Here is a 14717-nt window from a genome sequence, read left to right as displayed (position 1 = left end):
CAGCCAAGAAGGGAGGAAAGACACTTCCTTCAAAGGTTCTTCATGCAGAGGGTGCTGGACACTGGAACAGGCTCCTCAGGGAGGTGTCACAGCCCCAAGCCTGACAGTGTTCAAGCAGAGACTGGACAACACCCTCAGACACACGGTGTGAACTGTGGGGTTGTCCTGTGCAGGGACAGGAGTTGGACTCAATGATTCTTGTGGGTCCCTTCCAACTCAGGACATTCTGTGATGCTATGATTTTGAGGTCTCGAGCCAATACCCACCAGGCACTTGTCAGCATCCAGCTTCACTTAAACCTATGAGCATACCACAGTCACCTACAGATGTCAGAAGCAATCAAAAAACTTACAGCCTCCTGCTTTTGTCAAGTTCACAGCAAAAAGCTGCACTGCATAGACACAAGAGTGAATTTGGACACCTGCACCAAAGCTGGATCCACTCCTGCCCCAGCCAGGTAAAATACAGTGTTGCACAGCACACTTAGTGCAGGAAAACATAGATGCTCCAGCACTGACACGTTTCTGCTGTATCTAAACTTGTAACGCCCTTCACCCCAGAAGTGTGGTGTTCCTTGAGGAAGTGGACCTGTGTCAGCCCATGGTACACCCCACACCACCGCTGGATGCTCCTCCAGCCGAGGTCAGGTATTTCCAGTGCACACTGCAAACCCCTACGTAGACATCGTGGTACACGATGCTCGGTGGTCACGGCCACCACAGAACACGGCTCGTGTCTCCCCTCTAGTGGCTGACCCACCACAAGCTCGCGTGTCTTCTGCTGCCACGGCCAACCAGCCAAGGGCTGGAGCGTGTCCCCTGGCAAAGCCACCACCAGCTGAGCCTCCATGTCTCCCGGGCTCGGAGCCACGGGCAGGCGGGGATGTTGTTGCACAGGGAAAATGCACACGGAGAACTGAGCACATCTGGGCAGATGCACAGCTCTGCTGCTTCCAAGGCTCCCGGTTTTGAGATGAGGTGAGCAAAATTGCCATTTAGTATGAAGAACGACAGTTAAGTCCAGAGCACATTTGTTTTTTAACTGCCTCTCAGGACCTAAAACAATCAGGTATTTGGAGACTAAGAAACATTCAAACTTTTCCTGCCCAAAGACCAAGTTTTATACTGGATGATGGCAGTTTTGCCACCAAGGGTCAAAATTAATTCTAGTGATCACAAGTCAGTGGCCCAATGATCTCTAATGATTTTTACCAAATGCTACCAAACTGTCTGTAAAGCTCTCCTGTTCAAAATCAGCACACAAACATTAAAAAACCCAAAACTTCACATTTCTTCACAAGTCATCTTTTTTCTTCTTTAAAAAAAAAAAAAGAAAAAAGAAACAAAAAACAAGCAGGAACATTCAAGTTTCTTTCCTTTGGTTGCCAGTGCTAAAATATGCTAACAACATTAAGGCAAGGGACGACTTGCAGAGCTCACAATCTGTATTCAGCATAATTAGCAGATGCCAATTTAACTTATTACTGCTTCTTCTTTTCTATATTATAAAAAGGATGTCAATGAAAACCTGTTATCTAAATGACTGTTTTCTCATTGCTGATATAAAGCAACAATCATGGGAAAGTAGTCACAGAGCATGTGTTAGGAAATATCCAATTTTGAAGTGACATTATAAACAGCTACAGAGAAGAAAGAAATTAATGCCTGCAGACAGTACTTTTCTCTCTTTTCCTTCATATTTTGCATGTTTAGCCTGTTTTAAAACTAATTGCACATTTGGTGGGATTCCTAGTTATTCAAATAAACAATGCAACATTCAAAGTAAAGCAATATTATTACATGAGGCTGCCCAACTGTCTCAGTCACTGATCATTTCAAAGCGTGAGAAATGAACAGCCTCAAGATGCATTTTCTATGCAGAGAACTCCCAGCTAAGAAGTAAGAACACAAATACCTGCGGAAGAAAGCAAAGCAAGCCCTAAAACTCAGCCTCTTCCAAAATGCCAAAGATCGGACCGTGTCACAGCTAAGGGACGGTTACAGAGTGCACTCCTGCCTGCAAAGCTGAAACACATTTTATAAAACAAAGCTCTCTTGAACTAAGAGGCTGTTGCAAGATGCATCCAGCACACAGACACAAAAAAGCAGTGCACGCCAAGGCTGTGGGTTAAACAGGTTTCTAACACATAAACCATATAATGATCCAGTCCAGGCATCATTTGCTGCTACTTCTGCTTGGTGAAGATGCCTTCCCACTCACACTTCTGCATATTACAATGCAGTGAAAAAAAAACATTTTAATAAACTATCTTCTGACTCTCAGGGCTAAGTTGAAAAGCCTTGTAAGGCTATGCTTCTCTGCAGCTTTAATCGATTTGAGCTGTAATTCCATTTGTTATGCTTAACAGACAGCATAAACTTCACCCTTCCCAAGAATCGAGAAAAATATAACATTTCATACTCTCCCATAAGCAGCCTATGTAAAGCACAGCACAGAACCGCTGCACACATACCCCCAATTAAATTGGTCTCTGTGGAAACTAATAACTTTCCACAGTATGCACTGTAATCCAAGTAATAATTTTAAACAGGCATAAGCTGCAGCGTGCTGAACTAAGGCATTCTTACCTTGCAAAGAGTGCTTGAAGATGGTTATTTACAGTAAAAGAGGAGAACGTGCATGTCGCCAAGTATTTCCCATGTAAAGGGGATTCGCGTTACCCCACACATGCGCACGCACACGCAAACTGGGTGCATGTGCTTCCCAGGTAGAGAAAGAGGACCAGGAAAGATAAGCAGCAGCAATAACGCCCCGGCTTTATGTCTCAATCAGAGGCGAGTAAAGCTGGAGGAACCATTTGAGATGAAAAGGGGGAAAAAAAATCCAAGAAACAAGGTGGTTTGTTTTATTTTTCTTTCTCCTCTGGATGCAAAAAGGGTGACCTGTAATACCTTAACACAGAAATCTTCACAACCCACCTCCCTCCTAAGCCAATTAGTTGCACATGTCAAACGATGCTGCACAAACAATGCACAAAGACTTTCACAAAAAATATTAAAGAATCCCTTACCGTTTAGTCAGAGTAAGTGACAGATAACAGGCATGAGAAACTCAGTTGGCACAGTTGCTGTACATATTTCTCTGCGGACTTCTCTTTAGTGGTCCCAAAAGCACTGAACATAAAAAAACCAACCTCCAGCCTGCCTGCTTCATTCTTCAGCAACAGAGATACATGCTGTCACGGTAACGCGAAAAGGCAAAAAAGAACTACAGATCTTAGTTTTTAAAGCCTTTGTGCTTACAGGGAAGAAAAAGAGGGAGCGGGGAAAAGAAGGAACAGAGCAAACAGTTTTTTCTAAGAGAAATCTGGTCTTGGCTGTCGAAGTAACCACAGCACAGGATCATTCAGTTTGAATTTCCCTGTTTGCAAGCTCCTTGGGAAACATTAAAAAATTTAAAAAAAATTAAAAAATCAGTCTTTAGGGGGAAAAAAAATCCAATGCATGGATGGGGGGAAGGGAGAGGAGGAGGGTACTGCTCCTATGTGACATACATATGGAATGAGCATTAGAACAATGCTGACAGGACAGCTAAGCAACTGCACTCTGGGGCAGCAGTTTTCAAAGCAGAGCTTTTGCAGCTTTGCAGAAAGGAGAAGAAAACAATTAAAAAAAAAAAAAAAAAAGAAGCCCTCTGTAAAGGGAAAAAAAATAATAGAAAAGAAAGGAGCTGTTAATTCAAGAACTACGGGAGTGGGGGAAAAAAAAAAAAAGAGTTGCCTAATTTCTGAAAGGGGGGCTGGGTGGGAAACGCCGCGACCGCTTTCCAGCGATGCGAGAAGCAGAAGCCTTGATGTCTAGTGCACTTACATTTTATGCGGCGCGCAGTGGGTCCCCTCCTCCCGCCTCCTTCCCTCCCTCCATCCCTCCCTTCTCCCCTCCCTCCCTCCGCCCTCCCTGCCCAGGAACCTCTCCCTCCCAGGGGACAAGAATTCCAGTGGACCCAATTAACACCGCACTTTGCTGGCTCCTTTGGTGTGATCGATATTAAATAAGCTGAGTTTTAGCAGCGCTGAAAAATAAAGCAGCCATGTAATGTGTGCCTGATGGAGACTGCGTTTTGTTCCCCCCCTCCAACACTTCCCCACTCCCCCAATCTCAAAACGATCCAACGCGGCGCAAAACAAAATAAAAACATTAAACTAAAATAGCACCAGTGCCACAAGCTGCATCAGGTATTTGTTAGAAACTTGACGGAAGCCCAATGTGGGTTGCTCATTTCAGTAGCCTGGGCAGCACTTTATTAAAGTGGATTTACAAATCAATGGAAGGAATCCAAAGGTTCACAAACAGGCTCTTTCATCAGGTCCGCTGCCTGGCCGTACAGGAAGTTTGCTGAAGGGGTCTGGGGGCTGGTTCAGCAGCACACTTGTTTTCAGCGGGCTCCCGACAACATGACTTGTTTGGTTTGGTGAAAGAAATGCAGTAAGAGGTTCAGTGCTTGGAGGGAATGCAGCCCAGTGTGTTTACTGCTTCGTGCCCGCAGCACGTGCAGCAAGGCGCCCTACAAATTGCAAATTATTTTAATTTGAAGGGGGAAGCGGTTGGGAGGCAGTAACCTTCTTTGGTCCTGTTTTCCCTGATCTATCAATCACAGATTGCCATGTAAAAACAATCTACGATGGGCTCTCTCTATAGAGGAAAAGCAATTACTAGCATTAACTCTTGCCGTTGCAAATTAATACAATACAGTCCACAACTGATACTGCCTGCAAGCCATTAATCTATGAGTAAATGGGTGGTTTGCTTAAATAGAACTGTTCTGAATTCTTAGGTTAAGAGCTCCCCTTCCCCTACTTCTATTTGTGTTTGTGAAACTCAGTGGAAATAAAAGGAAACCATATTTATTTGCTGGGGCCAGGATAATTCCAAGCTAACAACATCCATCATCAAATGTGCCTACAAATACAGGTTTTCACCATCAGAAGATGCTTTTCCTTTTTTGTTTCTGGGGTGGCCATAATCTTCAAATCAAACCCAAGAAATAGCGCTGAGTGAGATCCGTGATTGAACAGCTGGGTTGACCAGTGACTTGAATCCGTCTTGTGAAATTAATGTGAGATCGCATTTCCATACGAATAAGATCAATTAAAAATACTCATAAAACCAAGCTACCAAAGGCAGTGAAGAGTTAAATCAATTAACTCAAAAAGCTTCTAATTAAATAATGTTAAGGTTATAATTCTCCCTCTAGCTGAGGCAGGAAAAATCCCAACAGCAGGAAAAACTAAGTAGTAGGTAGTGACTACTAGTAGTAGCTCCAAGTGCCATGCTGTTTGTCAGAAATTATTTATGATGACTAGTAACATCCTTCACAGTTAGATAAATGTGGAGCACACAGAAATCCTGAGCAGTGGCCAACCACCCCAACAGATCATCACAAACCAAAGGCTTATTTACATGGGAAGACTCCAAAGAGCACAAGTAAATTGCTGATGCACATGAAGTCCATGTCTCTTGAGCTACAGCAATTCCAGGCTCCTGTGCTCTTGACAAAGATGCTGCACTTCACATGTATTGATTTCACGAATATAATCTATCTGACATGTTTTTTTTGGTACAAGGGTCAGGGAAGAAGAATCCCTGAGTAACACAGCACTGAACAGGGCGATGCTGGGCTGCAATTTGAATGAGAGAAAACAGAAAGCCATTCACAGGAAATCACCAAAAATGGTGGAGATCTTAATGCTCCATAGTCATTACTGACCCAGCACCGCAGCATGGCAAACATACTGGATTTGAATGCGATAGAGATTTCTGATCATACCAACCTGATGGTCCAGAGTCTGCAAAATGGCATTCCACGTTCAGTCCCCTGCTCTAAATGAGGTGGCAATGCCAATTGGTTAAAGTGTGCCTGGAAGTGGACTCAGCCTTGTACAGAACACTTCCTTTTGCAAAGAGATCCAAGCACTTGGCGGGTGCTTTGGGATCCCATCTGAATGAAAGAACATACACATTCCATCGGTCACAGAAAGCGTGCCCACCTTCTGTGAAAGCATCAGACCCAAAGCCAAGCTCCAGCCAGGAGAGCTGTGAGGCCCCAGGAGAGTCTTGCAGAAGAAGGGAAACACCCTCAAAGTGCATCCAGCAATGGCCTTCATGCCCACAACTTACAGTCACGAACTGTTGATGGCTTCAACTCCCATCTGACAAAACGCAGGGGAAACTCACTCTGGCAATCAAACTATTTTCACAGGAAAACACTGCAATAAGGATATAATCCACTGAATACATCCAGGCTGAAGCGGTCCAGTGGGTAGCTGCATTTTGGGAAAGGCTGAGGTTTACACCTGCAGAGGGTTTACTACGTGCTCTTGGAACCCATAAATGATCCATCAGTCGATCTGTCATCTCAGCACTCCTAAGCTCTAGGAAAGTCTTCATTATCCCCATTTTAGAGATGATGATTTGAACACTGAAAGCCTAAACTGCTTCCCCAAGGAGATGCAGGAACTGCTGGAGTAGCAGGGAACTGATGCCAGGCTTTTCAAGTCCCTTAATTCTGAAGAGTGTTCTTGTTTCAAACACAAGCAACTGAGTTTGACATATTTTGAAAGTCAAGCCATTTGTTCCTTAAAAAAAAATCTGCATCATTCTAGTCTACTCTTAAATACGAATCAAAGCACAGTTCATGGTATTTAAGGAGCTCCTGTGCTGCTTAAGAAATCCACATGCGTATACACTGACAAGTTTTATTCCAAATAAAAATTCATAATTCACATTATTTAACTAGAAAATACTTCAAATATCATTCTACAATTAGAATTACCATCTCAGTTTGTTAGATTTCAAGCCAGTAGGGAATTGCATGGAAGGCTATCTCATATGCGTAAAGAAAATGGATAGAAAACTTTCCTCAAAATAATCAAGTGTGCCAGCATCAGCTAACATCTGGTGCAAGGCAAAAGGCTTGAGTGCCACAGTGAAGGTCCTGGTCCCTTGCTGCCAGCAGAAGAATCCTCGCTGTTGCTGGAGGCAGGAAAGAGGGATGTGTTGCCAGCCCTGACCTGGTCGAGAGGCTCCTACAAAGGGTCTCCCCTGCACAGACACCCTGGTGAGCAGCCGGTGCTGCCTGGAGCTCCTGCTCTCCCACGAGAGCCCTTGCACACCCAGCCCAACATAAATGGTCCTCAGAGATCAGCATCACCCAACACATGGACCCACCAGTGCTGCCACCAGTAGAGCACTCCGATGACACCAAAAACATAATCCACAGAACAGTAAATTTTAAGCTTAATATAATCCAGAGGAAGAACCTATGCTTGCATTGTTCTCAGAATTTGCTTTATTCACATGAAAGAGAACTCCATGGAAGCTGCAAACAGTACTGACCAAAAGTCCAAGCTGGAGAGATGTATCAAAGAGCGAGCTGCTATCAAAAGAGAAGTGACTATTTACTACTCAAGGGCAGGAACTAATGACTGCTAATGGGACAGTACCATATGACCCAAAGGAAAAGCTATGAAGATTTTTCTCTTTTCTCCTTCAAAACCTCTGTTGGGAAGTGTCAGTATTTACAACAGCCTTTGCAGAACTATACTCTATCTGGGTGTTCCCCAAGAACCTATGACCAAAATCGCAAATATGGGAGATTATCTGTGTAAAGATTCATGCTGTAACACAATTTGTAACAGCTAATCCACTTTATTACAGGCACCGTCAACTCTGTGTATTATCTAAGCCATCCAATTCCACTGTTCTCAAAGAATACAGCCTTTGGCACTGTTTAAAGTTGCTTACATTTTCTAATATAATCATTTTGATCACTAAAAGGCAAATAAACTGGTAGGTTTCAGTTTCGTACAGTATAATAAATACTAGAAATTACAAAAGAAAATAATTTAACTAAATAAACCCTAGATTCAAAACATCGATACTTAGAAACCAGGGTGAACACATGGTGATGTGGTTGCTGCTCAAGAATGTGAAAAAATGTCTGCGGATATTTTAAATATTTACCAAATGAAGGGGATGTATATCAGGTTGCAGAGCTTTGGATTACACACACTTTCAAGGGATGATGATTCATGTTAATCTATATCAGTAGGCTTGGAGCTTTTCCTTTGTTCTCTGTAATTTCTAATTATGTTTTAGCAGCAGAATAAACAGAGAGAACACATAAAGCCAGAAACAAAAACTAAAATAAAATAAAGGACAAGCAACCTTTGAAGGCACTTAACATCAGAGGAGGTTAGTCGGCCAATTACGATTTACAACTGCACAATAAACCACAGTGAGGTGCAGCTGACTAATGCTCTGCACCATTATGTAGCCAGTACTAAAGATAAAAGGCCAATTTCCTATTTGAGAATAGGGTTCCAATACCGTGCAGCTGCCTGTCCGTGGGGCCGGGTGATGACCTCCCATTGTGGCAGCATCCATCATGGAGGCCCAGCAAACCCAAACAGAACTGGGGTACCCATTGCACCCACTGCCATGCCTGCGCTTTTTGGGGGTGTCCGTACACCCCAGAGAGACTTGAGGGGCTCACTGCACCCCACGCCAAAGCGACTGTGCTCCCAAGGCAGGCCACAGCCAGAATCACAGAATCACAGAATGTCAGGGATTGCAAGGGACCTCAAAAGAGCATCCAGTCCAATCCCCCTGCCAGAGCAGGAACACCCAGACGAGGTTACACAGGAAGGTGTCCAGGCGGGTTTTGAATGTCTCTAGAGCAGGAGACTCCACAACCTCCCTGGGCAGCCTGTTCCAGTGCTCTGTTACCGTCACTGAGAAGTTTCTTCTCAGATTTAAGTGGAACCTCTGGTGTTCCAGTTTGAACCCATTATCCCTTGTCCTATCATTGGTTGTCACCAAAAAGAGCCTGGCTCCATCCTCGTGACACTCACCCTTTATATATCTGTAAACATTAATGAGGTCACCCCTCAGTCTCCTCTTCTCCAGGCTAAAGAGACCCAGCCCCCTCAGCCTTTCCTATAAGGGAGATGCTCCACTCCCTTCAGCATCTTTGTTGCCCTGCACTGGACTCTCTCCAGCAGTTCCCTGTCCTTCTGGAACTGAGGAGCCAAGAACTGGACACAATATTCCAGATGTGGTCTCACCAGGGCGGAGTAGAGGGGAAGGAGAACCTCTCTCAACCTACTGAGCACTCCCCTTGTAATACACCCCAGGATGCCATTGGCCTTCCTGGCCACAAGGGCCCAGTGCTGGCTCATGGTCATCCTGCTGTCCACCAGGACCCCCAGGTCCCTTTCCCCTACGCTGCTCTCTAATAGGTCATTCCCCAACTTATACGGGAACCTGGGGTTGTTCCTGCCCAGATGCAAGACTCTACACTTTCCCTTATTATATTTCATTAATTTTTTCCCCGCCCAACTCTCCAGCCTGTCCAGGTCTCGCTGGATGGCAGGTGAACTGCGATCTGAGAAATCTCATTTAAGCCCTCGCGCTACCAACAAACTCTCCAAAGGCGAGATCTGTGGAAGGGAGTTTTGTAGCGTGAAACCAGATCCCAGGAGGATTTTGTACTGACAAAGTACACAGGCCAGCGGGCACACACATGGTGAACCTGAGGTCCCTCCCGCCACTAACACCCATGTGGTTTTCCTGAAGCTTTCCTCAGGTCATGACATCTTTTTAGGGTACCTGGTTTTCACTGCTAGCCACAACAGCACTTTATTTCAACTGACCAACCAACCTTGCTGCATCTGATTTTCACATCTTTGAACTCCCTAGCTAGTGGGTACAAAACAGACCCTCCTGAGATAGGTACTGTGAAATACGATAGAACACAAATTTAAAAAGCAATAGGTATTTCTCACCATTCCCACCAGAGATGCTCTTGTTCTGTTCTAGCAAGGTATTGATGCTGTACTCAAACATCTGACTGCAGCACAGATAAGAAAATCTAAACTAATTTTAAACTAGACTGAACAGCATTGCTGTTCACACCAGTGAAGCTACAAATATCAGCACCGACCACATAAATCTAATCACAGGATCCAGAAGACTCTGACCACTGACCACACTGTGATAAAGCATCTGTCGCTGTGGCTTCATGGCAGCCACAACCACCCAGGAAAGCTTGGTTATATCTGGCTGGGACCCTTCTCACACTTCTGACTGTAGCATTATTAATATCATAACATGCAGCCAAAAGAGCCCCCATGTTGACGAGGGCACACCAGTGACCATCTGATGGAAAAACAGCAACATGGGCCCACAGAGCGAGGAGGGAAAATAAGTATGAATCAAAGCATTACAAGTACCCAAGCAAATTGCTATGTAGTGGTCTGTGATTCACAGAGAAAAACCCAGTTTATATGATGATATGGCTCCACAGCTAATTTTGGTTACTGATACGTCAGGCCTTTCTATAGGATATTGGCGTGCAACATGGAATACATTTTAAGTGTCACTTTCCTTGAATATATACCTCCAACACATGCTAATAGCAGTTTATATGTAAAACCCTGCCACGTCACAGCTGCTCACATCTATTACTTTTGAAGACAGAAAGTAACTGCTAAGCATCGCTTTTCAGAAATGGGGAGAGAATGTGGGAAAAGAGATGGATGGATTTGGCAAGAGATCGCAAACGCCGAGGATTTCTGTCTCCCGCTCACTGCAAGCTTGCATACTTTACTCCTTCTCTAGTTTTATTTTAGCAGCAACTTTTCTGCACATCTTTGGCAAGCCATCTCAACCCCAGCACTAAGTGTGTTGGCATATCCTACCACCACAACCCCGTCACAGTGGTCAGGCGGTCAAAATCCTCAACAACGTATTTTCAGAATACACACTGCATCAGACTGCTCAAAAGCACTCCCTGTTACATGTGGAAAACAACTCCTCTGAGAGACCCCTTCTGGAAAGATACAACTCACAGGGGGTCTTCAGGCACACCAGTAGGGGATGACTACTAAGCCCACCTTTCCATTTCAGGGGAATTCCTGAAAGTCAAGCTGTAGCTCAGATACATTAGTCCTAGACTAAATAGGCAAAATTATAATTCTCTCCTCTAAAGCCTTGTTTTCCACTGGTTTGGTATCACTTTTTTTTTCCCTCCCCCGCACACTCCCCCTAATACTTCATATTCCATGATTTGGAATTTGGTCTCAGCTACCCCCTAGAGAAGAAGGAAGAGAAAATAAATAGAGAAATCACTCTGAAACACCATATTTTTCTAACAGGTTTCCAGCATGGCCAGACTGATGGGCCTGCTATTAGGAGAGGGTGGATTAGTGTAATTGCCTCACAGTTTTGACAATTTCTGTCATCTTCAGAAGAGATGTTCTCAAAGAGTTCTGCCCTATTTGCTAAATGCTATAGAGTGACAATTCCCATCCATTTCAGAGAGAACTCCTGAAGAAAACAGCATAGGTCTTTAAAAAGACCTGTGCTTAGGACTACTCCTTCAAAGGCTGCAAAGCTGGCTGCCATGGTTGTGGGAGCTTAAACCCGGAAGGGCTGACATCTTTATCAAAGCCAAGCACCGGCTGTGGGAACAAGCCCTGAAGGCTGTGGATGCTCCACAAAAGCAGCTTCAGGACTTGAGGGCAGCTGGAAGGGAGCAGGTCAAAAAATGTTGTTAGACAAAGGCATGGATGGTCTAATCTTGAAGCATTGGTAGGAGTGAGGAACTTCCCAGTAAAAGGGGAAAAAAAATAAGGAATCAGGCATCCCCTTACAAACTAATTTCAAGGGAGATGACTCCAAGCTTGGCATAGTAATAGAGAGGTATCAGCTCTCTGGTAATTCTGGGAGTAAACAGCATTCATCAACATGGGCTTCAAATCCCACAGGCAGGGAGGATGATAACTTAGCAGGTACAGTCTGCTTCTCAAGGAGACCCTCAGCCAACAACCTGGAGGACCTACATACTGTTGGTTTACTGTCTCCAGCAAAGATGTAAAATCAAAGCCCACGAGAATCCATTATCCTTAGACAATCCCATGTTACTGTTATGAGATGAAAATTTATAGCTTCATCCATTTCCCTAGCACTTCTTCAACTCCCTAAACCAAAACAAAGAAGAGGGGAGAAGAGCAGGGATGGATAAATTCATGTTGCACTTGTTACATCTTAGGAAAGGCAGTTACCATTGTTCTAAGCCTTTTTGAAGCCACCCTTTCCTCAGCAAGTGGACAGGTCAAGAGCACGTCTGGGATATCCACTACAGGACACCTCAATGGGCAGAGCAAAGAGCGGCACCATCCCCACCACATGTGCCACAGCTTGAGTGCACGAGGGCTCAGTGGCATCTTCTCCAAACCTCAGGTTGGGGTCTTTATACACTGCTATTACAGTACAAACAAAGACTTCGTGGCTCCTTAACACATGGTTCCTGCTCTGTTGCACGGAATAAAAATGTCAAAGCAAGGGACATCCACGTCACTTGCACTGAACCACCTTCCATCCCATCTGAAGACAGTACAACCCAGTGAAAATGTGACAAAAGTGGGAACTGCTGCCCACAATATCCAGCACTGCACAAAAACAAAGGCAGAAAAAAGACAGAGCAATGGGATAACGCGCAGAATATCCTGTGAGGTTTATTTTGTGGCAAACAATGGAGACAAGAGATCAGGGTTCACCATACAGAAAGCACAGACTTCAGTTTAATTGTTACTAAACTACATGCTACATGAGTAATCGTGTTTATGGATGTTCCTGGCAGAGACAGAGGGGAACCCATCCTCTCAGGGCAGCTAAGTGCTTGACTTCTGTGTATTTTTATGTGTTTGTCAAACACTTAGACACTACAGGCACTTAGAATCCCTTAAATAAATAAAATGCATTGGGTTAGTTCAGCACAAAAGGCATTGTATCAATCCGTGTTAACTGCTTTCAATGGAAATTATAACAGGATATGGGCAAAAGTGCAGCCAAAAGAAAAGCCTCATAAAAATAGGGTAGGAGGGAGAGAGGGGAAGAAATGTAAGGTTGACAGAATTGCAGCTTGAAAGAAGTCAGAACAGTAGATCTGAGAACAGCTCCATCATAGAGGGAGAAAAAGCACCTCCCGTTTTACTACGACTGGGCCAGCTTACATTTCATTACGGGGAATCCAGGATAGGCAGTTGTGTAATCAAGAGCCAGACAGCTTTACTCATTTATAATTAATTCAGAGTACTTTGAAAGTGAGCTTAGACAACAGCCAAGTGCTTCCCTTTAAGGAAACCTCTTTGTAATGCTTCTGCAGGGCACCGCAAGCAAAGCAGAAGGTGTTCGGCTGAAGACAAAAGGTTTTCTCCTGACATAAATGAATAAAGTGTTACCACAGGCAGTGAAGCAGAGAACGTGGCCCATCTTGAAGGAAAGCTTTCATCCAAACACTCATCTTGAAGGAAAGCTTTCATCCAAACACTGTGATTTTACAGCAAGAAACACCACTCTGGACTGTTTTTACACCATTTTGCGGGTAGAGAGAAATCTTGGTACTTTATGGACTGAGATGCAGACTATTCAGCTTTCTATTTGTTGTACATAGACAACTGCTCCCTTAGAGGCGAGCATGATTTTGGCTCCAAAACGTCAACCAGCACTTCCACCTACTCACAGGACTTGCCAGAAGAGTGGGCGTTAAAACCCAGCACAGTCGCGCTGACCCCCCAATACAGTCCCCAACCCACCGCGCTGCGAACGGCATCGGCAGCAGAGCCCTGCGGTTTGTTCAGGTCCTCAGGTACTCATTAGCTGTCCTGCGCCCACACAAACAATTCAGAAAGTTAAATGCCGCTTTCCGTTTTGCATAGTTACTAATTTATCCACACTTAGCTTTTCATCTGTAATTCACATTGACATTAATGGAGAGACAAATATGTGTGCAACAGAACGGAGGCAGACCAAAATAAATGAGAAAAGATGTGGTCACCAGAAACTAATTGTACATTCAAAACTGCAGAGTGGGAACCACCAGAGTGTTGAAATCAAGTGAGGAGGAAAATGTACCAAAAAGACACTTGGACTGGGAGAAGAAGGGGGGTGGGGGGACAAAGTTGCTAGCACACAGAATCAGTCTCAGCCGCATGGAAAAGAATATAAATATTTAGACATGAACAGACCTCTTAAAATGCAGTTGCAGAGTCTGCTGGCACAGGGACAAACATACAATAAGCCCACCAATGTGGAGACACAAATCAGGTAAATCAGACATGGAACTGGCAGGCAACATGTGCAAGATGCACTTTGTAAAGGCACAAATGTGTTCACCACCAAATACGAAGAAGAATTTTCCAAGACAATCTGAAGCTGCACCGTAAAAGAAATCAACATTAAATGTTTATGGCTGTTCACCTAAATGCTATCACTTGGAGCACATGGTGGCTTTTTCCTCCACCAGCATTCTTCTCGCTACAAGAAAAAAAATGAAGGCTTTAAAGGCAAATACTTGAACAGTCTTGCTACTTTGAAAGCCGAACAACTTCCCAGATGGTCCTGAAAGAGTTAACTGCTTCGGAGCTCAGATATTCTCCTTCCCATGTCTCACGATAAGTACTAGAAGATTTATGTGCAATGAATTTCCAATTACTGATCTGCACCAGCTGGGCTGTCAATCAGCCTGCCTATACAGTGCATGTCTTCACCCCCCCACGTTCTCCTTGCACATAGAGGCTCCTTCTCCCCCCACGAACATACACAAAAGCATGTAATTCCCACATTCCTATCAACTGGAACAGGTTAAATGTTGCTTGGACCTCCCTTGCTCCTCCAGTCTAAGACAGACACTAT

At 44.3% G+C, this 14717-nt stretch overlaps 1 protein-coding gene across 14 annotated transcripts in view; it reads right to left on the bottom strand.

Moving 5' to 3' along the window:
• FAT3 (FAT atypical cadherin 3) overlaps positions 1-14717 on the bottom strand; it is a 419159-nt gene that overhangs the window by 344755 nt on the left and 59687 nt on the right. The window contains exon 1 of one of the 14 annotated variants that reach the window (XM_065832554.2): positions 3032-3791. The exons of 12 other annotated variants lie outside the window; for them this stretch is intronic. The gene's annotated coding sequence lies outside the window, so the exon portion shown is untranslated. Of the gene's footprint in view, positions 1-2588; positions 2735-3031; positions 3792-14717 lie in introns of those variants that run through there. One more of the 14 variants, XM_071803307.1, reaches the window with a different exon arrangement.

The sequence above is a fragment of the Patagioenas fasciata genome, chromosome 1 (genome assembly GCF_037038585.1).
Source record: "Patagioenas fasciata isolate bPatFas1 chromosome 1, bPatFas1.hap1, whole genome shotgun sequence".
Taxonomy (NCBI): Eukaryota; Metazoa; Chordata; class Aves; order Columbiformes; family Columbidae; genus Patagioenas; species Patagioenas fasciata.
This window is presented reverse-complemented; position numbering and strand designations above follow the sequence as displayed.